Below are 22669 nucleotides of genomic sequence, written 5' to 3' on the forward strand. Positions count from 1 at the left end.
CACATTTAAGCTTTGGGAAACCTGTATGGGTAGACTGGTGCTCCAGTGCTCCCCTATGCAGTCTTTACTACACCCTCTGTCCATGCAGCATGTGGGGTCTGATACCAAACCATGGCATGTTAAAGGGCTATTCCGATTGGCTGATATTTGTCCCCTTCAAAACCCTGAGAGATTTGCTCTACTGCCCTCCTCGCACCTCCACTACATGCATCATTCGACACCTATTACAATCATTTAATAACTCTGAAGAGGTTTCTAAGTTCACAAAGTTTGAATATATTTGCACGTCTGCCACCCACACTTCGGGTCTTATTTCTGATGCATAATTGATGCAGTATTGTTGCCCCCTGACAAATCACACACTCATGCATGGCTAAGTTGGAACGAGTAGTGGGAATACCTATATCTCAGGAGACATGGAGGTTGATTTGGCAAAGCGTGTCCAAAACCTCTTGGTGTACTACACATAAGGAAAATCAGTACACACTGATGATGCACTGGTACCACATGCCCTACCTCCTACATAGGTTTTTCCCTGAAACTGGGGATGAGTGTTGGTGCCGTGGTGCAACAGGAGTTACCCTACAAGATATATTTGCATGTAAATGCAAACAGTGTGAACACCATATCTAAACAATATAGCATAGTCAAATCTCATAGATTCCATTTATACAGAGAGAAAAGGCTTAAATGACTTGAAAAACTTTAAGCATGTAGCATTACTGCTTTAACAGCTCAATGGGTGTAAGACTATGAAAACAGGCAAGAAAAACATTAAAGAAGTCAAATGTAAAACACTTGATATTTTCCTACAAGAAAGTCGACCATAGCTCAAAGTACAGTGCTCAAATTAAATCATTTCCAAGAGGTCTCCTTCTTATCCCCCTATACAGCTTCCCTGTTCCCAGGCTCCCTTGCCTGTGATTGTTATTCTATGACTTACTGCTGCTCTATGTGTTTGATTGTTTGGACCACTGATTATACCCCTTTATTCTTATTTGGTACCTCCACTCAGATCTAATTGTGACTTTGACTTGACTTCTCTCTCTATCTTTGTTATTATCTTTACCTGTACACGCTGCAGGCAGGGTCCTTGTCCACAGGGGCAATGCCGAGTAAGGGCACCATCTCTTGCCTAGACCGACAGCTAGCCCCAAGACTAGTTGTCTATGCACCTTTTTCTTGACAGGTTATGATTACAGATGAGCAGACCCATAGTTTCACTTCAGGTTCCGCTGCGGGAATGGCAACGGCGAGTGGCAAGGATACGTTAATTTTTCACCAGACTGGATGTTTGGTAGCCAATACAGTAAAATGTTTGGGGCGTGCGATTAAACCCAAACTGAAACTATGGGTCTGTTCATCTCTAGTTCTAATAGTATCATCACACCCAGTCAATGATATAACTATGACAAAATAAGTAAATCTTAAAAGGTGACAAACTTGCTTGCACTTCACACTTACCTGAAAAGCTAAAAGGTTCTTTGTACCGTGTTAGCCAGTGGTTAGATAAAATCCAGAGTTGTTGATACCTTGTATTGGCTAATTAAACAAAATGATGATAATTGCAAGATGTTGGGGCAACTTTGTTGTACCATGTCTGATGAAGAGACCTAAATAGTCACAAAAACTTGCAATTGTCAAGGGCCCCACATTGACTGAACACATGTATGTTTTTAAAGGAAAATAACCACTTTGTTTAGCAATCTAAAAATGTTCATCTCTGCTCCTCTTCATCCCAGTAGTGTTCTTCTTTAATCTTTTTTATATTTTACAAGAATTGCACCTAATGTCACGGCAGGGAGTTTAGACTAGATTTCACATAAAACTGCTTTAATAACCTGGGCTTTGCACTTTGTTGTCTGTTACTGATACTTTTGCTAGAGTACTGGACCACTACAGGGCCGTTAATACATCAAACAAAAAACGGAATGACAGTCTTCTGTATATAATTGGGATCGGATAGATCTCATGTTACAGAATTAGATACATGGAATTAGATGATAATAGTCCATTGTATATATTTACTAACTCTTTAAACTATCAATGCTGTTGGTATGAAAGTGATCTATTTGATTTCAATTCTACATGATAATAGTGACAATAGTGTTGCTACCCACGGTAGGATTTGATGCAATAGGCTTTTTACAATATGAATACTCCAATAGCTTGTAAAGATTGAGCCCTGTACATCTGTGTTTTTAAACATTTCTCGATTGAGCACTCAGTAGGTATGCTACTGCTATTTTTGATTACTGATAAAAGTGACGTTTTATCAAAAATTTTCGTTGTCCGGATATGGGTAATCTTGTGCTGCTTAAAGCTGTTTTGCGTGGAATCTTATTTAATCTTGACACACTGGGATCACCTAAAAAAAGAAGCTTATAATTGGCAGCCAGGGGCCAAGATCTCTGGCGCTCCGGGATGCTAATTATGCACGTCTCTAGCGTGAGGCCACCTCCCTCTCCCAGCATATCGTCACCTAACTCTAAGGAACTACAAAATGGGGAGTTACACCCCATTTGGGAGTTACACAGTAGCAGGACGCTTGCATAATGATAAGCAGCCAGAGCACCGCAGCGCCCTGTGTGATGTCCACAGGAGCGTCGAGGCTATTTTCATAATTTAAAAAAATGTTTTCGGCAGATCTCAAGTGGTTTTCTGGCTCATCAACATAAGATCCGGATACAATGTTAAATAATCTACAAGGAGGTATGCTTGGCTTAAATACTTATTTCATTGTGGTAGATTTCATTTAACAATTAATATAAAACAAATATGGCATCAACATAGCAACACATCTGGAAGTGTACTTTTTCTTGATACTGGCAGTATACACTGCAAGAAGCAGAAATAGAATAGAATAGAAAAGGGAAAATAAAACTCATATGAAAAAGTAATACAATGTTTTATTCTTCAATAATTGTTAGCTTATCAAATTCAAAAAGAAAAAAAAATAACACTCAATATACCATAAGTGCAAACATTCTGAAATAGCTTATATATTGTACATAACATATAATACAACTTTGGTAGCAAAACTGAGCTAAACCGCTTAACACTGTTATCATCTATGTAAAAAAATACAATGTTTATTGCTCTTTTACACACAAGTCACAAAAGTTCAGATGTCCACCCAAAAATCTAAACTTTGTGGATTCAAAACAATCCTCATTTTCTGCATCTGTTTTCAATTGGCTCATTGTCCTCGCTACAATTGGTTATATCCACAATATCTGTCTCACAGTAAGTCATAGAATCCTCCATGGCCCTTGTAATAACGGAAGCCAGTAGAAGCTGGAAATGTATGGAATTTTGGTTGCAGTAAAGGATCCAAAATATATTAAATAATGTAATCCATTAACCATTCCTAAGTTTGCATTCTTGGGTAGATATCCACATTACAGTAATGTAAGCATATTAAGTGATCACATTCCAATATAGAAGATGAAATTTGCCTGTACATTTTTGGATTTCACAATGCATGCTCTTTCCATATGAGTGGCTGCAAATATGATCTTGCTTACTTGGGACTGTTTGCAGTTTAGTTTATTGTTCTCTATAAACATGGGAACTAAATTGTGTTAGCTATCACTTTGACAACATTTATGAACAAGCTTCTTTAAGAAGTGATAGTACTTGTGTGCTTACTTTGTAACTTTTACAATTTTTGGGAAGCCTATTAAGCCTTAAGCCTTCCATTAAAAATGCTATTCTGAGGGTTTTTTTATATTTTATTCCCAGAATGTTTTTTTTTTTCAGTAAACAGTGTTGCTTAAAACAGCAATAGCAGATTTGGGAAAAGATATCAGGCAAATATAAGAAAACAAAAAACAAGGAAATTGGCACTCTGTATAATTCACCGAATCGAGTTGGTTCTTTATATTGTCATTCATGACTTTCAGTTTGCCCGTCTTCTGTGCACAGTACAAAAAGCTGATACCTCAAAAGGTAAATATTACAACTATTGCATAGAATGTTTAAAGCCGGCACAAGTAGATGTAACTGTATCCAATATCATTTCATGTAAATGGATTAAAATATGCATAAATTATTATTATTATTAATATTGGTTATAAATATCTTTAACCTTTTTCACAAGACAATTTGTCAGAAGATTGTATGAGATACAAAATAATAATTTATAAAATGTATACCAGGAATAACTTCATGGAGAAGTTTCTAATAGAGGTCTGACTTATTTTTGTCGGCATTTAGACCTTATATCACACACTAGATGATAGGTATACAATCACAAGTTGGTAGACGATGCTTTAAACAGACTATTCCAAGACATTTTTATAATGCTTCAAAAGTTTATGGTTCCATTGAAGATGGCACAGTATGTTTCATTTCATAAATATAAATTATGGGGTTAACTCCCATAGAAGTAAAATCCAATAACTTTGTAAGAAAATTGCAAGAGCTTGTGGGGTCTCTAGTTCAGCAGGAATCTACTTACAGATGGTACTGAATACTGTCTGTAGCTGTTTATAATGGCACACTTGTTCCGGCATACCGGAGATCTCCGATGCAGTCTGACAAAGCTACAGTTCCCTTGCACTTGCGCAGTACAGAAGTTTGGGCATGTGTAGTAACACATTGTATGTACAAAGATGACCTGGTTTCTTCCGAATGCTGTGTAAGTATGTGCATTCCCCATGTTAGGTTCTGATGTGGTAGCGGTCTTCAACAATGAATAGTACATGAAGGATCGGCAGATTCATACATCTGTAGAATAGTTTATATCCACACAATTAGATTTGATGCTAGACGCAAAAACAAATATAGCTGCTATCTTTTATGAAACTATGGATTACAAAGGCCATGTACTGCCTACTTGAGATCTATAGAAAATCTGTACCAAACCAATACAAGATTGTACAAAAAAGTAACCATATAGATACACATACAGCACATAAAACCCAATGCTCAAAAGGAAAAAAAAACTAAATAGTAAATTACTCACACCTCATCTTATGATAGTAATATAGTAGTATTGTTGCTACTAGTAGAAGCAATAAAAATACAAAAATTATTATATACATTCACCTTATATATAAATATATACAAGTAGTAAATGTAAATAAGAATTTCCAGACATGAAGATTACATACATGAATCTTGATTCCGCAGGGGACATGCTAGAGATATATTGAATACATGCAGTTTCATTTCAGTTGTATTGGTCGGGTATGGATTTTCTGTACATCTCAAGTGGTCAGTACATGGCCTATATAGTCCACACGTTCATAAAAGATAGCAGCTATATTTGCTACTGATGAAGAAGTTAGTCACTTGCAAAACGTGTCTAGTATCGAATCTAATAGTGGGGATATCAACTTTTCTCCAGTCATATGGATCGGCTGATCCTTTGTCTACTGTTCATTCCTGGATACCACTACCACATCAAAAGGAATGCACATACTTACCCAGCACTCAGAAGAAACCAGGTCTTCTTTGTACTTGCAGTACAGAAGTGCAAGGGATCTGTAGCTTTGCAATTCTGCGTTGGAGATCTTGGGGACTCCGGAGAAAGGTGTGCCGTTATTAACAGCTACAGACCGTATACTACTAGCTGTAAGTACATTTTTGCTAATCTTAAGACCCCAAAAGCTCTTGCAGTTTTCTTACAAAGCAAGTGGATTTTACTACTATGTAAACTATCACTGGAATTGAATATTGATATTCACGAATATGAATATCGCAGAGAGCCAGTAGAGATTGCACAATATATGCCCTGCAGCTGGCTATTCGTACAGGTCCCTGCTGACAGGGGTGTGGAGGGGGTGTGTTGACCGGCCCCTTCATGAATAAGGCGACTGCCAGGGGACAGGATACGAGGATCCGACCTCTTATTTGGTAAGAGATCAGATCAATTAAAACTTACTTGCCAACCTAAATTTAAAAAAAAAAATGACATTGCTAGAATAGGTCTGGGGGAGGATTATGGGGGACATATTTGGTGGGGGTCTTTTGGGGGAGGTGAATTGTATTCCTAGACCCCACCGTTACCGAGATATGAGCCTCGTTCTCTGACCATTCAATGTACTGGATTGTCAGAGGGAAGGTGCTGCAGCAGGGGTGGGGGCGTGTGTATATGCTAATCTTCTCTAACACCGTCCAATCAGCGGTGCCTCCTCCGTAGATCATTCCTTATGTCCAGAGCATTTCCACACAGAACAGCACATAAAACACAGCGTGATATTGCAAGATCATGCTGTGTTCTATGTACCGCACATAGCAGCAGCGGGCACCCGGCATATAAAATTAACAAACCGAATGGGGAGCATGCAGCTGTAGAACAGCGAGACCATTCTACAAGTTCACAGTGCCCAAGGAAGATCCGATCTGACACAGTCCGCCGCTGATTGGACGGTGTCAGAGAAGATTAGCATATACACACAAGCACCTCTTCTCTGATGATCCAGTACATTGAATAGTCAGAGAACGGGGCACCTAAGGTTCAAGGTCGCTAGGGGGGGGGGGTCTAAAAATACAGTAAAGAATAATACATTTTAAAAAATTATAAAAAGCTAAAAGTTCAAATCACCCTCCTTTCCTTATACCTGATATAAAAATAAATCATATACATGGGAAGTATTGCCATGACCCAAAATGTCCGATCTATCAAAATATAAAAACAGTTTTTCCTAGTGGTGAACCCCATAACGGAAAATAGACGATTTGCAATGTCCAAATTGCCACATTTTTGGCATTCTGCACCACACAAACTTTTTTAATAAAAAGAATCAGTGAGCAAGCCCTTACATTCTGGTATGTTAAAGTTAATAGGTTTGGGGTGGTGAATGGTCCTCTTAAAATCTAACAAATTTTCCCTTGCGGCTATTTATTGTAGATTAGTATTATGATATATCACAATTATATATTGAGATATTTTATATGGGTATGTGCATGTTTCTGCTTATCGTAAACAACACATTTATGATATTAGAAATTACTTTTATGTATCCCATACAATCGTCGACAATGATAAATTGTCTTGTGAGAAGGGTCAAAGATATTTATATCCGATATAATCAATATTAGCTTTTTAGATACTTTATTTAAACCCCTTGCCACACTATGAGGTTGTTCCCCAACGCAAAGCCGCTGGAGGCATTTAAATGCCGGAGATGCATGAGCGCCGCCATTTTGGGCTGGGTCATCGAATTTGATGTAATTGATGGGTGTCGATCCGCTGCTGTGACAGCCAAGAGTCAGTGCACACTGCTATACATCATTGAGAAAATCTCCATATACTGCAATACAGTAGTACTGCAGATCATGTTAAGATCAGTTAGATCACCTAAGGTTCAAGGTCGCTAGGGGGGGAGGGGTCTAAAAATACAGTAAAGAATAATACATTTTAAAAAATTATAAAAAGCTAAAAGTTCAAATCACCCTCCTTTCCTTATACCTGATATAAAAATAAACAGTGTAAGGCTATATTCACACTGCCGTTGCCCGCCCGTACCGTACCGTAGCGGGCAACGGCAGTGTACGGGGAGAGGAGGAGGAGGTGAGCGCAGCTCACCCCCGCCCCTCTCCATAGCAACCTATGGCGTACGGCGCCGTATTACGGGAAAAGATAGGACAGGTCCTATCTCTTTCCCGGGTACGGAACGGTACGGTGCCGCACGTGTGCGGCACCGTACCGCTCCCGTAGGGTGCCGTGCGCCCATAGAAGTGTATGGGGGACGTATATCGGCCGTATATACGTCGGCCGTATATACGTCCCCCATATGTTAGTGTGAATATAGCCTAAATCATATACATGTGAAGTATTGCCATGACCCAAAATGTCCGATCTATCAAAATATAAAACCAGTTTTTCCTAGTGGTGAACCCCATAACGGAAAATAGACGATTTGCTATGTCCAAATTGCCACATTTTTGGCATTCTGCACCACACAAACTTTTTTAATAAAAAACGGTCAAAAGGACATACAGTCACCAGAATGGAAGCAAATCTTATACGGCTCTGTACACTGAATTATGAAAAAGTTTTTGGCCTCAGATCTACTAAAACATCATGGGGGTCATTTACTAAGGGCCTGAATCGCGTTTTTCCATCGCATTACCCAAATATTTCCAATGTGCGCCGATTTTCCCTGAATTGCCCCGGGATTTTGGCGCACACGATCGGATTGTGGCGCATCGGCGCCGGCATGCACGCAACGGAAATCGGGGGGCGTGTTGGTAAGAAAACCCGCCGGATTTGGAAAAACCACAGTTTTTTTTAAAAAAAAAGTGTTGCTTGACACGCGCTTACCTGCACCCAGGGTAGGACGGTGAACTTCAGTGAACTCCGACGGAATTCAGCGCAGCAGCGGCATCTGGTGGACATCGGGCGCACTACCTTAGTGAATCGCCGGAAGACCCGAATCCTCCACAGAGAACGCGCCGCTGGATGACGACAGGACCGGGTAAGTAAATCTGCCCCAATATTACTTATATAAATTTGGTATTTCTGTGATTACTGTATACTGACCCAAAAAATAAAAGGGAGGTGTCACTTGGATCAATCAGTGAAAGCTGCAAAAACAGGAACAGAAAGAATATGCTGCAAATGTTTTTTGACAATTTCACCACATTAGTAATATTTCTTCAGCTCCTCAGTACATGGCATATTAAATACCATCGCTAGCAAGTACAATTTGTTACGCAGAAAACAAACCGTTATGAAACTATGTACACAGAAATATAAAAAAAGGAAATGAAAAAGGGCTGTGTCCTTAAAAGGTTAATAAATTTACATTATATCATATTGGATACAAATATAAGAAAACACATGCCAGTAAAACCACTAATAATTATATTACAAATGTTTCGGGTGTGTGTGAATTTACATATTCCTTCAAGGGTTGATTCAAACGTTTTTTATGCAAATGTGCAGGCAATTCTTAAAGGGGTATTCCCATCTGGGCATTAATATTTAATTTACATATACAAAGATACATTTGTTCAATTGGATATTATTAAAAAAGTGTACATGTGTGAAGATAATTTCCCACTAATATAGCCATCCCTTACAGGCGGCATTGTTGTCCTTGGATGCAACCACCTTTGGAGTGATTGCTCAAAGAAACAAATTGTTTTTGCACATTAAATAGCTGGAGTTACCGCATGTTCCTCAACCGTCCTGTGGTCATGAACGCTGAATCCAGATGATTGGTGGTGGTCGTATCCAAGGACAACTATGTTGTTTCTAAGGGACAACATGAATACGTTTATGGGAAATTACATTTAATTGAAGAAATGTATATATAAGGCAGATGAATAAAATGAAATGTAAATACCCAGATTGGAATACCCCTTTAAATATAACTCAAATATATCAGCTATACTTCCAGTGATGCGCTCCAATATCAGCACTGTAATATGCCACAGCAGGGGGTGTCTTTATACACACATCGCAACTTAAGTCAATCACTGGATTCCGCTGTATTATGTGTATACAATTGAGATCAGTGACTGGCAGCCGCAGTGATGGTTGTATACTGACACCTCCCTATCACAGTCATTCTGGCCATGACAACAGCAGCAGGAAGCAGCAGCTGAGAGTACACGTTTGTTACAAAAATATGTCACAAATATTTTCCAACAACCCGTTCAAGTAATCACTGCATATTCCATGTACATCTAGTCTTTACTTAATCACTTAACCATAAGTTAAAAAACTACTACCAAACCACGCCATTACATGCAGTGGTTTTCCTATTATCTATGCAAAAGGGTGATTTGTAAGACTCTTACGCAGCCACATGAGTGTGCTCTTGTTCTGTATCCCCTGCTTGTGTCGCCTCCAGTAATCTAAAAAAACACTGATACGTTGCCAAATTGATAATATTTTTGTGAATGAAAGACTTAATACATATAAGGCCATAAAGAGAGTAAATCAATAGTTTACCGGTACTTTTCACCCAAATAGATAACACTGCCACCACACCTCCGTACATACCTGTAACATTCCCTTTTTTGCCCTATGCAGAATGTTAGGGAAATACTGATTTAAGGGGATGGGTTACATGTAACTATATAGTAGCAGCATCAAATATTGAGTAGATCTGTAACTATTAGAGGTTAGTCTGGACAATATTAGGACATCTGTGAACATTTGATGATTGCATTCAGTACGAGAACAACCACAACACTCATAGCCAAGGTTGTACTTACATATGCCAGGCCTGACACTAGGAGTTGTGAATATTAAACGCATAAGTACCGGTTCCAGCCCTTATATCTATTACCGCAAGTATCCCTAGCAAATTGTATAGTATTTGTATGTACAGGCGGTCCCCGGTTTACTTACAAGATAGGTTCTGTAGGTAAGTTCTTAAAGGGGTTTTCCCAAGAATTAATGTTAGGCCCTATCCACAGGATAGCCATGCTCAGCGATCTCTGTCAGCTCTATAGAGCTCCATTTCTCTCCCAGATCGACGAGGGTCCGACTGAGGTAATGTTTTCGTGATCTGTGATCACCGAGACCCCCTAATTAGCAAGTTAGGCCCTGTCCTGTGGAAAGGGCCCAACTTTGATTTGTGGGATAACCCCTTTAAGTTGTAAGTCGGAATAAATCTATCTAGTAAGGGTAACTCCAGAAAAATTATTTTTTGATTAATGTGACAATTGGATTTTAAAAATTTTGCTTTGACAAGGGAACAAAGATGACCGATGAGGACAGGCAGCTATAACCAATGGGTGAAATGTGGATATAAAGAGGGTCCAGAGAGGAGGGGGAGAAAGTCTAATCCAGTAGCTTGAAGTGGTGAGCAGCACAGGAAATATCAATACTGAGAAATACTGCGATGCAGTGCTAATGTCTATTGTAAAATAAAGCCAGGAGCTGTAATTTTGTAAGCCCAATGATGGACTTTCTCTTTCTCAAATTGAAATCACGCACCATTTTTAATCTGATAGGGAGGTCTAGCATTACATATGGTGTGACAAAGACTTTTTGATGATAAATATAATAAAGATTTTGATGTTAGACACCCATACTTAGCTAAAGATAATAACGTGTCATGAACATGTGAATAAAAATATCTACCTGCCAAGGCAGTAGGAAGTGAAATAGCAGAGTAGATGGAAGGATAACAACATGCATTATTAGCTGTAATAGAATACAATGTAGGCAACTGTAAACAGGGGCAATGCCTGGGAACAAGAATCAGTAAAACTGTAGTCACATTGTTATCCCATCCAGAGAAGCAGTAGTGTACAGAGATGTACGAGACAATAATAACAAAAAATAATTACTTCTCTGTACTCTTATTAGATAGGAAAATACCTAAAAATGAACATAGGTATCCAGAAAATTACTGTGTTGCTCTAGGACAGTGGTTCTCAACCTTTCTAATGCTGTAACCCCGCAATACAGTTCCTCATGTTGCAGTGACCCCAAACCATGTACAAGAATATTGTATTCGTGCCAAAAAATGCAATAAAATCGTGGCTCCGATGGCTTTAGGCGACCCCTGCGTTTTGATCGTTCGACCCCCGCCAGGGTCGCGACCCACAGTTTGAGGACCACTGCTCTAGGAGATAAAATAGGGCAGCGTGGGTGTGTATAAAACAGACTTCCTCAACTCATCATTACTTACATTCATAAGGTATAAACAACAAACTTATTCCTGGTAAACTAAAAGAGCTGTATTGTTAAGGCTCAGCATTAAAAAAAATGTCTGCTGGAAATCGCACTAAACGTAGGCATATTGAAGGAGCAGTAGATCCCCACTTGTGTCATGTAGTGTTAAAGCGATTTTGGTTCAATTTGAAGTTCAATGCAAGTGCCAATCCTTCTACAAATGGCCATTACAGGTGTGTATCTGACTGTATGCCACCAAAGTAGGAATATTTACATGATCGCTCAGGCAAGGTTATGGTACATTCGTCATAAATGGTCCAGGGAGATCTGATGATGATATTCTGGCACTGGCTGTCTCACGTTGTCTCTCTGTAAGGTGCAAAAAAAAAATTACATATTATGAATAGTTTTTTAGTCTTAACCTACATTAGCAGTAATGTTCAGGCTGTGCTATGGAGATCATGGCATAGAAAGATGGTTTTCACTTTTAATTGTAAAGTTCTCTGCTCTGTTCCATCAGAGGATACTGCCAGAATGAATGAACACTTTCTGTATGTACAACTCATCATTAAAGGGCACCTACCACCACGAATCTACCTATAAAGGTAGATCATGTGGTAGGTGGATGTATGGGACGTGAGGATAGCCCTTTTTAGAGCTAATCCTCACGTCCCCGCTAGAGTAGCATAAACTTTATTGCCTTGATATGTAAATTTTATTAAGCGGCTACTGGGGCGTGGAGTAGCCGGACACGAGGCTACACGGCGCGGCTACTCCACGCCCCAGTAGCCGCTTTCCCCGCCTACCCTGTGATCTTCGGCGCGCAGCTCCTGGCAGCTGCGCGCCCTCGTCCGAGAAGCCGGAGTTCTGCGCCTGCGCTCGGAGCCCGAGGATGCGCGATCTCGGGAACGAGGCCGGAGTTACTGCGCATGCGCAGAACTCCGGCTTCTCGGACGAGGGCGCGCAGCTGCCAGGAGCTGCGCGCCGAAGATCACAGGGTAGGCGGGGAAAGCGGCTACTGGGGCGTGGAGTAGCCGCGCCGTGTAGCCTCGTGTCCGGCTACTCCACGCCCCAGTAGCCGCTTAATAAAATTTACATATCAAGGCAATAAAGTTTATGCTACGCTAGCGGGGACGTGAGGATTAGCTCTAAAAAGGGCTATCCTCACGTCCCATACATCCACCTACCACCCGATCTACCTTTATAGGTAGATTCGTGGTGGTAGGTGCCCTTTAAGTGCAGTCTTTAAACTTCTTTCTCTGTCCCTTCAATTTTATTTTAGATCCTACCTGTTGCTTTTTTCCTTTCGGTCAAAAACCCCCCAGAAAATCCACTTAAGGAATATTCTGTCTTTTTATTTCAGTTCTGTACTAAATGATGACTGATGCAAACTGAAAGTCTCTGGGGGTTTGATGGGTTATATAACTAATAACTATAGAGTATGTAGCTAATAACTATGTGGTATATATCTAATAACTATAGAGTGTATAACAAATAACTTAAACTAATAACTAATTAACCTCATCTAGGAATATAAAAAAATATGTATTCCTACATAGCAAAGCTTTTAGAGGACATCTTCCATGAGAATCCCTAATGGTAGATGCTTATACTCCCCTCTCCGCCCTGTGCCGATATGTAGTAATCTTCTTTTAGTATGTCTGAGGAGTGCATTGTTTCAGAGAAATAAAAATATGTAAATGAGCCTGAGGCGCTCTGCCGAGCACCTCTTAGCTCCTCTGATTAGTAATTATTCATGTCTCCCGGCCCGGCTGGCTCTGCCTAGACAGTGGTCAGAATGCTTTGCCGTTCTTGCACTATGTGTGATCATAGGGTTACATGCATACACTCTGCTATGATAACCCATAGTGCGAGAATTTGTGAAGAAAGAGCCAGCGGCATCACACCTGCTCTCTGACCTCTGTGTGGGTGGAGCCAGACGGGCGCTAGGAGTAATTACTAATCGGAGGCATCAAGAGGCGTTCGGCACAGCGTCTCACGCTCTTTTACATCTTTTTAAAAGCCTTATTAGACATACTAAAAGAAAATTACTGCATCATGGCACGAGACAGGGAGGTGAGTATAAACATCTAGCATCAGCTATTCTGATGGTAATGTCCTTGGAGGGATAATGTCCACCATCTGAAACACTAAAAGCTGAATATAATGCTTTATAGCTGCCCTAAAGCACTGTATAATCATTGCTTTGTATATGTTAATATCAGCAGGACAGTGAAAAAAGTATTTATATTCCATGCATTGAGTCATTCCACAAACCTGGAGTTCTCTTATCTGAGTAATAACTGTAGTAAGCTCCTGGTAAGATACTATCTGATCCAAGGTCATGATTCCAAAGGCTCTCCAACAGAAAATAATGCTGCAGAACCACAGAATTTTAATAGCATAAATTTCTTTTTCAGTCATTCAAAAAGGTTGTTTCTGTCGAATTTATGCTTTGTTTGTTTTTAGGGCTCTTTAACTCCAGGGGGACGAGGTTACTTCACGCAACACATTCTTCCTCATATTATTGCTGTTTGTAATCATGTCATGTGTGAAAACTTTTGTTTTGTTACTTGCTCATTGCCCCTCTCTTCTACTCTTACATTTCAATAAACATACATTTATTACATTTGAATTTGAATTTAGAGCCATTTTTATGTTTCATGTAGTACAGCAGTGATTGAGGAGGAGGAACTACAGCAGGGAGAGAACACATCCTATTGTATCTAGGAAGCAATAATCCTGAAATAGAAATTAATGTTTCAGCGTTATTCTCCTACTACAAAGTTATGATTGTCTAGTACTGTTCACAGGTCTGCATGGTCAAAACTGCCGGTATATTAAGTATATATTAGCTTGTAGTCAATCAGCAATGATCTCACCTTTATGGGTCTTCATATTTTGAAAGGAAATTCTTCTATATAGTTACGGAGTGCAGGTTGAATAGGCAGTCTGGATAATCCTTCTCTCCCATACTTTGTCACAATACATTGACGACATAGCTGTTGCAAACTGAGGACTTGTGTCCTTCGCAGTGGCTTTAACAGTACCAATTTAATCCCATTTTGGCAAAAAAGTGGATTCTTCTTGCTCCTCTCAACTGCCAGCTCTAGAAGTTTTACTGGGCAATCCGAAAAAAGTTCTCTCAACCAAAACCGCCCTTTAAAAAACAGGACCCGCACACTAACTGGACCAGATTCCATTTTGATACTGACACTGAAAAGGTGATTTCCCTGAGAACTGTCACGTACAAGGAATGTGCCAACTGTCTCTTTTGCCAGCATGGAATGTGCCTCACCCGTCGGAAGAGGACCCCAATAGAAGCCACTGGCCTGAAGAGTACAAACAGATCGCTCAACAAGTTGTCTTTCACTATTCCGGAAAAGGCGGTAACGAGACTGGGGAGCAACAGGAGAAGTAGGACCAGGGTCAGAGTAAAGAATTTGTCTTGAATCTTGCCGGGGACAAGTCCCCCCTCCAACCATTTCAAAGTCTCCATGCGTCAAATAACAACTTCATTTTCCAAAAAAATGTGCATCCATTCTACAAACAGAAGTCCAAAAAGTAAGTTACTTTTTCTTTTCTTAAAGCAGCAGTTATACATAAAACATCTGCATATGGGTTTAACAAAAATAAAGAAATTGATGGCTGCTTTTTTTTCATTGTTTACATTGTTATAATATCTATCACTGCAAAAAGTGAGAATATGGTGTATTACCGCTTACCCAACCATATGTATGTGATATTGTGCTTGTGGGAAAAGTTGGCGTGCCCATGAGCCCAGCCTATTGAGATTGGCTGTAATTTACACTGGTAATTGCTGTAAACTCCAACTTTACTTGTTAAAGGGAACCTGTCACCACGTCTACCACTCCAAATCCACAAAAAGTACCTTTTCCAGCAGGCTGAAAGTCCTCAGAACATGTTTTTATAGGTGCAACATTGCTTCATATCTCCTAAAACTATTTTTATTCTTGCACATGATGCAATCAAGGAGGTGACGTAGCTCGACCATGCAGTCAAGCAACCCTGCCTCCTGCAGGCCATTTTCAAATCCCACCCTCCAAATTGCTGGAGTGCTTGAGCATGCGCAGTACACCTGAGATCTGGAGCCAAGAGCAATTTGTAGTGTGACGTCACATGGAAGAAGCGGGGTGGTCAGTGGAAACGGCCAAAAGGAGACAGGGGTTGTTTGACTGCATGGGCGAGGATTAAAAGTCCTTTTTGGAGAAATGAAGCAATGTTGCCCACCTATAAAAAAATATTCTGAGGGCTTTCATCCTGATGTACAAGGTACTGCTTGTCGGATTTGGAGGGGTACACATGGTGACAGGTTCCCTTTAACTTCTTCCCCTCAGAATCTCTAACAATCAGTGCGCCATGAAACAGTACAGGGCTGCCTTTGAGCAATACCTGCCTTTTGCAAAGTTTACGTCAAATTTCAATTGCTGGGGCTTAATATTGCCCTAGGCTATCGTATGGACCTGCTCCACTATAAAAAACCTTTGGAATGATTCATCCAGGTTGATATCCACTATAACAGGATCAACAGTTGAGCTTTCTGCACCCTTGCTCATAGGAATAGAGAAATTTCCCCCGTCCACTAGAACAATTATAGTACACATATTAATGGCCACAAAATTAATTATTACGAGGCATTGGAAAACGAAGGACAGTCCTTAAATAAAGGAAATCATAGAATTAATAAATACATGTTGCCTATATGAGAAATATATATCTTATCAAGAACAAAAATATCGAAAATACAAAAAGGAATGGGGTCTATGGATAGAGTGTCCGTACTTTCAAGAATAACATTTAACTACTAACAGAAACACCCATTTTGCTGATCCCGGGTCGTGGTTCATTAAAGTTGTTTTATTTGTTAAGTTTGTTTATTTGACATGGTTTTGTACAGTAATCTGTAAAATTGACAGACCTAGAATGTCAAACTGGGCTATTGAGAGAGCGGCCCTACTAGAGATATTCAAAGAAACTGCAGGTCAGAATATACAAGAAGAAACCATAAAGTATCAGATGGACTATAAAAATACGGACTCGGGTCCAACAAACCCTTAGTCGCAATGGTATGCTGTAGAGACTTATCTTGCCATGCTAATCTTGAAACCATTACCATTCCTTTGTGAAAATGTACTCTCATGTATCGGAATTGCAACAATTATTGATACGTTGTAATGTTTTGTATACATCTGACACTTTACTATGCTATTATCCTGTCAATATGTTTGGAAAACTCAATAAAAATTGAATAAAAAAAAATATATATATATATTGCCCTAGGCTTGTCTGTACACAGCTATGTATAAAAATACACAAATTATTTGACATTAAACCCATTACATGTTACAACTACGTATACACACATCACATCTATGTATATATGCAATACATAAGTGAGTAATATGGCAGATCATGCCAGCATCAATGACACTGTGTTAAATAGCAGCAGGACTTAGTATTCTTTGGAGTAGGTGAGGGGAGATGCACCCGATACCCCCCCCCCCATTACAATCCGAGGGGGGGGGGGTCTATGGAATTCAGATTTACAAATGTGGCGCCCCTTCTCCTATGTTTCTTTTCTATAAATATCAAATACCTAGATTGTATTTTCCTTTATGGTTTAGCTATTAGACAATAATTTAGGTATTTAGACCATCCAGTGACTGTCTCTAAAGTGTAAACGTCATTTGAGATAATTTATTATATTGTGTGTGGGTAGGGGGTACATTTTTCTAATAAACTTTAACACATTCTGCTGAGAATAAAAAAATAAATAAAAAAATCAAGCTACTCCCTCCCATAGAGATCCATATTTTATAGTAGGAGTCTATGGATGAGCTCACATGTAATCTGCGTGTGTTTGGTTAAATAACTCTGAGAAGAGAGGTTAGTCCCCTCACTTTCAGCTTGAAGTTTGAAAATAATACTCATAGTATACTGCAGCCAGGGGAGAGCAGAGCGGTTTTAATACTCACAGCTGTGTAACCAACAGTAAAACTCTGAACATACTCTGACCACAATATAAGTCATGCAATTTTTACCACGGTTTGTGGGCAAAAATCCTTATTCTCATCTATAATGGATGAAGATAATGGAAACCCCTATGTAAAAACAGTGGGGGGGCTAGAATCTTTATACAGCTTGGGACCATTGGTAGCCTTAGGCCTCTTGCACACTAGCGTTGCGTTTCACGTGCGTGTGCAATGCGTGAAAAACTGACGTTTTTGCTGCGTTTTTGTTGCATTTTTCCTTGGAGTAATTTGCGTTTTTTTTGCGTTTTCGGCGCATTTTTGACGCGCGATTCAATGGGAGACTCGAGCATATTTCAAAGGGACCATGGTTTGGGATTAAAATGTGTTATTTAATTGAAAAATAATGTCTTCTGATAATTTGCAAACATCGGCGATCTATTCTTCACTGTTCCGCGCGTATATTATCTCCCGACAATTTAGCAGATGTGAAGAACAGTGAAGAATAGAATAAAATCATTGTACACAGTGAACACAGTGACCACAGGATCATTTAAGATAAAAACACAATGCAGAACACAGTGCAGAATAGATTACAGATGTTCGGCACATCTGCTTACTTGTCGGGAGATACGCGCGGAACGGCGCGAACAAAATAGCATGTGAAGAACAATATATATGTGTGTAAAGAACACATTGCAGATGTTTCCATACATCTGCAATGTATTCTTCACACATATATATTGTTCTTCACATGCTATTTTGTTCGCACCGTTCCGCGCGTATCTCCCGACAAGTAAGCAGATGTGCCGAACATCTGTAATCTATTCTGCACTGTGTTCTGCATTGTGTTTTTATCTTAAATGATCCTGTGGTCACTGTGTTCACTGTGTACAATGATTTTATTCTATTCTTCACTGTTCTTCATTGTGTTTTTTTAATTAAATGCTCGATCGCGAGCAGGGGAAATAATGTTATTCTGGTCACCTAGCAACCCTTACGTTTAAAACGCATTGCACTCGCATTGCACTTGCAATGATTGCGAGTGCAATGCGTTCTTGATGCATCTCCATAGACTTGAATGGGGCGTGAAAAACGCGCGTGACCCGCAAAAATAGAGCATGCTGCGATTTTGACGCGCGTGCAAACGAACGCAAGCACGCGCGTTAAAAACCACGCTAATGGAGAAAGACCCATTGAATACAATGGGACAGAGTGCAATGCGAGTTCTGAGCGTCAAATGCACGCGCAGAACTCGCGCGTGAAAAACGCCAGTGGAGAAGGGGCCTTAATCCGCCACTGCTGCAGCGACTGCTGCCATGGTCATTGCCCAGCAAGTACGTGGAAAATCTATGCGTTTGTAATGCATTAGGCCTTTTTGAAGTAAAATTTCAATGATGAAGTAAAAGTATCTATGATGCTTGTACAGGCATTAATGCGACCTTTGATTACCAGTATGTATAATTTATGGTGGAACTTGAAGGGGTATTCCAAGATTACTTTTTTGAGCACCTATATTTAGGATAGGTGATTTATATCAGCTTGGTGGGTGTCTGACACTCAGAAACCCACCGATCTGCTGCTAGGGTAAGCAATATGGCTTCTTTACATTATACCAAGCACAACACTATATATTGTATTGGTATTGAACTACAAAAATTCCATGTGTTTGATGAATAACACAAGCCTGTAAAGCAGAAGCAGCACCCTCTGTAGGTCTAAACTACTGATTGGTGGGGTTGCCAGATCCCATAATTTATATGCTGATAACCAATTCTATTAAAAGGAGAGGTTTTACTTGAGTGACCCAGAGATATTTTAATAATTTCTTTATTTGCTATATACAAAGAACCTCTATACATGTTGTATACATTGTATTACCACAGGTCTGAATGCTGTACAGAAAAGCTGTATAATGAGCTTCACAAAGCAGGAAATGTCAGCCTATTGTCTGTGCTCCAATGGCCAATATGATCAATTTAATATTGCAGAGCTTTTTTTTCAATCCACTGACAATGAAAAATAAAAAAGCACCAAATTTCTATTAAGTATTTCCTGAATAGATAAACAGGATGACAAGTCTCCATGGCACTTTCTCATGATAGATTTCTTTTGAAAAGAGAAATGCTCGGCATAAAGCGGGGTCAGAGGCAACATGACAGTTGAAGGAAGGATTTCTAAGAAATTCAGTCACAAGTTTCTCTCTTCCTGTCTTCTGAGTAAACATAACTCAGTGAATAGGTTCCATGTGTAGATCATAGGCATTTTTTTTTTATACATGAAGATTTTTGCATTAACCCAAAATCAGCTCTCTTTTATATATGTTCTCTGGCTTTATGATACACGCCTGATTTTGGTGTCAAAAACTGCATGCAAAAAAATAAATGAAAGAGTAAATGCACCATGAAGGTTTTCCTAGTAAAATAGTAATTATCTATAGACAGAATAGATGACATATTTGTGATTCCTTGGAGGCAATGAGCACTATTGAGGTCATTCTCTCAAATTTACAAACAGTAAGTTTCTAAAATGACAGTGGTTGATCTTGTACAATACGTACTAGTTTATTTCCTCCTAACAAATACCTTGCAAGGTTTTTACAATGGCCGTTTTCTGATGATTAAGAAAAGATTAGCACTACATCGGATGACTAGTGCTTGGTTTTGTTACCAGTTTTGCACCAGTTACAGGACTCCCGAAGGGGGAAAATGTCTCTAATCAGACCCAGTAGCTCTCCTTTGAGACCCTGCCATCATGTTTATGGAGGCATTGGCACTCCCATGATCTCTGGCTGTCTCTAACATTTTAATTTTTTCTACAAATATTCTTATTTAGCTTTGCAGTGAAGATCTCATATGCATGATCTCACAGCTTTGCAGAAACTCGCTGAATATCTCCAGTAGGCCAAAGCAACACACGGTATATTTATGGCACCAAACCCTTATGAAAACCGCTACCATTAAAGGACACCTACCACTTGAAGTGGCAGGTTTCCGATGGCAATACCGGGCACCAGCTCAGGGTGAGCTGGTACCGGAGCTTATTTTAGTTAGTGTTTTAAACCGCGGTATAAAACACTTTTTAAACTTTATAGCCGGCGCAGGCAGGTACGCGCTCGGCGCTTACCGTGCACGCGGCTACATAGGAAGTGAAGGAGAGCCGCGCGCATGGTAAGCGCCGAGCGTGTACCTGCCTGCGCCGGCTATAAAGTTTAAAAAGTGTTTTAAACCGCGATATCGCGGTTTAAAACACTAACTAAAATAAGCTCCGGCACCAGCTCACCCTGAGCTGGTGCTCGGTATTGCCATCGGAAACCTTCAAGTGGTAGGTTTCCTTTAAATGACGTTTTCTGAGATCCACTGGGTTATTTATATAAAAGTGGAGCTACCTAAAATGATCGATCAATCGTGAGTGATATTCTGCAAGAATTCTTCTATTATTATCTCTCGGACTTGTCAACAAAGGTGCACTAAGAGCGTTTTTCAATTACAACCTGGTCTAATAATATAACTACATAAAGTGTTAAGAGCTTTGATACAGCTTTGATGTAAACCTTCTAAATATATTATTTATTTTATTTGCAAAATTGCATTTACTACATTAGAACATAGGGAATAAATTTAGTTGGATATATGTAATCAATGATTATATTGTACATATATATAATTCAGTATTATAATCCTATGATATTTTATGGATATGTTGTTATTCTATTTAATATTTTATTTTTAAATAAATATAACTATTGTTCAAATATCAAATATATTTTGCCACTGGAGACAAACACCCCAAAAATCATTATGCGGGTTCTGTGCGAGGCACCAATACAATAAAAACCTCTGATATCTGACCCTATTTTGGAATCTATATTTCTAAATTAATTAATGTAGGGGTCTAGTAAGCATTTTAAACCCACAGGTGGTGACCCAAAGATAGTGCATAATGAATTTCTTTTCAATAATGTATTTTGCTACCAAATATATTGTGCCCAGCACAAGCCACTGGAGACAAACACCCCGAAAATCATTATGTGGGTTCTCCCGGGTACAGCAATAACCCATTTGTGGCAATAGGCTGCACACACGGAAGGGCTCAGAAGTGAAGGTGTAATGCGGCATTATGTATAAGCTGTGCAGAGTACATAAGGATATTTAAAAAAAATGGTTAATAAAAATTTGTGATAAATGCTTAAAACCCTCCTTCATACATGGTCCACTCAGGGCATGTGTCTCATTGATAAATTGTGTCTTTCCGAGTGTCCCTTTTATAACACATCTTACACCTTTTTTGTGTCCTTCTCTTCTGTTTGTTGTCCTTCTTGGCAGTTTGGGGAACTTCTCCTGGTAAGTGCTGCCCTGGTACAATATGTGTGGCATCGCTTCTAGGAGTACTGGCACTCCGCGTTCCTGGTATCCTGGTAGCAAATATTTGAGTACCTCCTCTTGAAACTCCAGGGAAGTTCTCCTGTGGCCTGCATATTGATGTAACATGTATGCATTATAGAGTGCCACCTGCATGATACGCATGTACCACACCCTCTATTTCTGCATGGCATTATAAGCCTGAAACACCTGGTGCGACAACCCAACCCCTCACATGTACTTATTATACACTAATATGCAGTCAGGTCTGGGGGTTTCTGTACTTATACCTCATAATAGGACCAGTGTGCTGGGGTGTCCATGTATTGTTGTTAATACAAGAACTTTTCTCTTGTCGTTGTACTTAAAGGGGTTTTCCCACAAAAGGAAATTCTCACATCTCAATCCCCTAGTGATGTTTACACAATAAAGATAGTTTTGTACCCCTTACTTTACAACTTTATCCAGTTTTATTGGTGTTTTTGCTCCAATCACTCAGTAATGGTCAGTGTAATATTCCAGAGTGTGGAATATTACAAACACATTATGACCCATCTAGTGACAATGTGGTTAGATTATCAGGGTACAAGGTTTATATTAGGGTTGCACCGATACCAGAATTTTGAGTGTGATACGATACCCAGAAAAGTATTGCGATACTCGATACGATATGATACTTTCAAGAAAAGAAAAAAAGTATTATCTGAATGTTTAGGATGCAGTCACAT

This window comes from Engystomops pustulosus, chromosome 10, assembly GCF_040894005.1.
Source record: "Engystomops pustulosus chromosome 10, aEngPut4.maternal, whole genome shotgun sequence".
Taxonomy (NCBI): domain Eukaryota; kingdom Metazoa; phylum Chordata; class Amphibia; order Anura; family Leptodactylidae; genus Engystomops; species Engystomops pustulosus.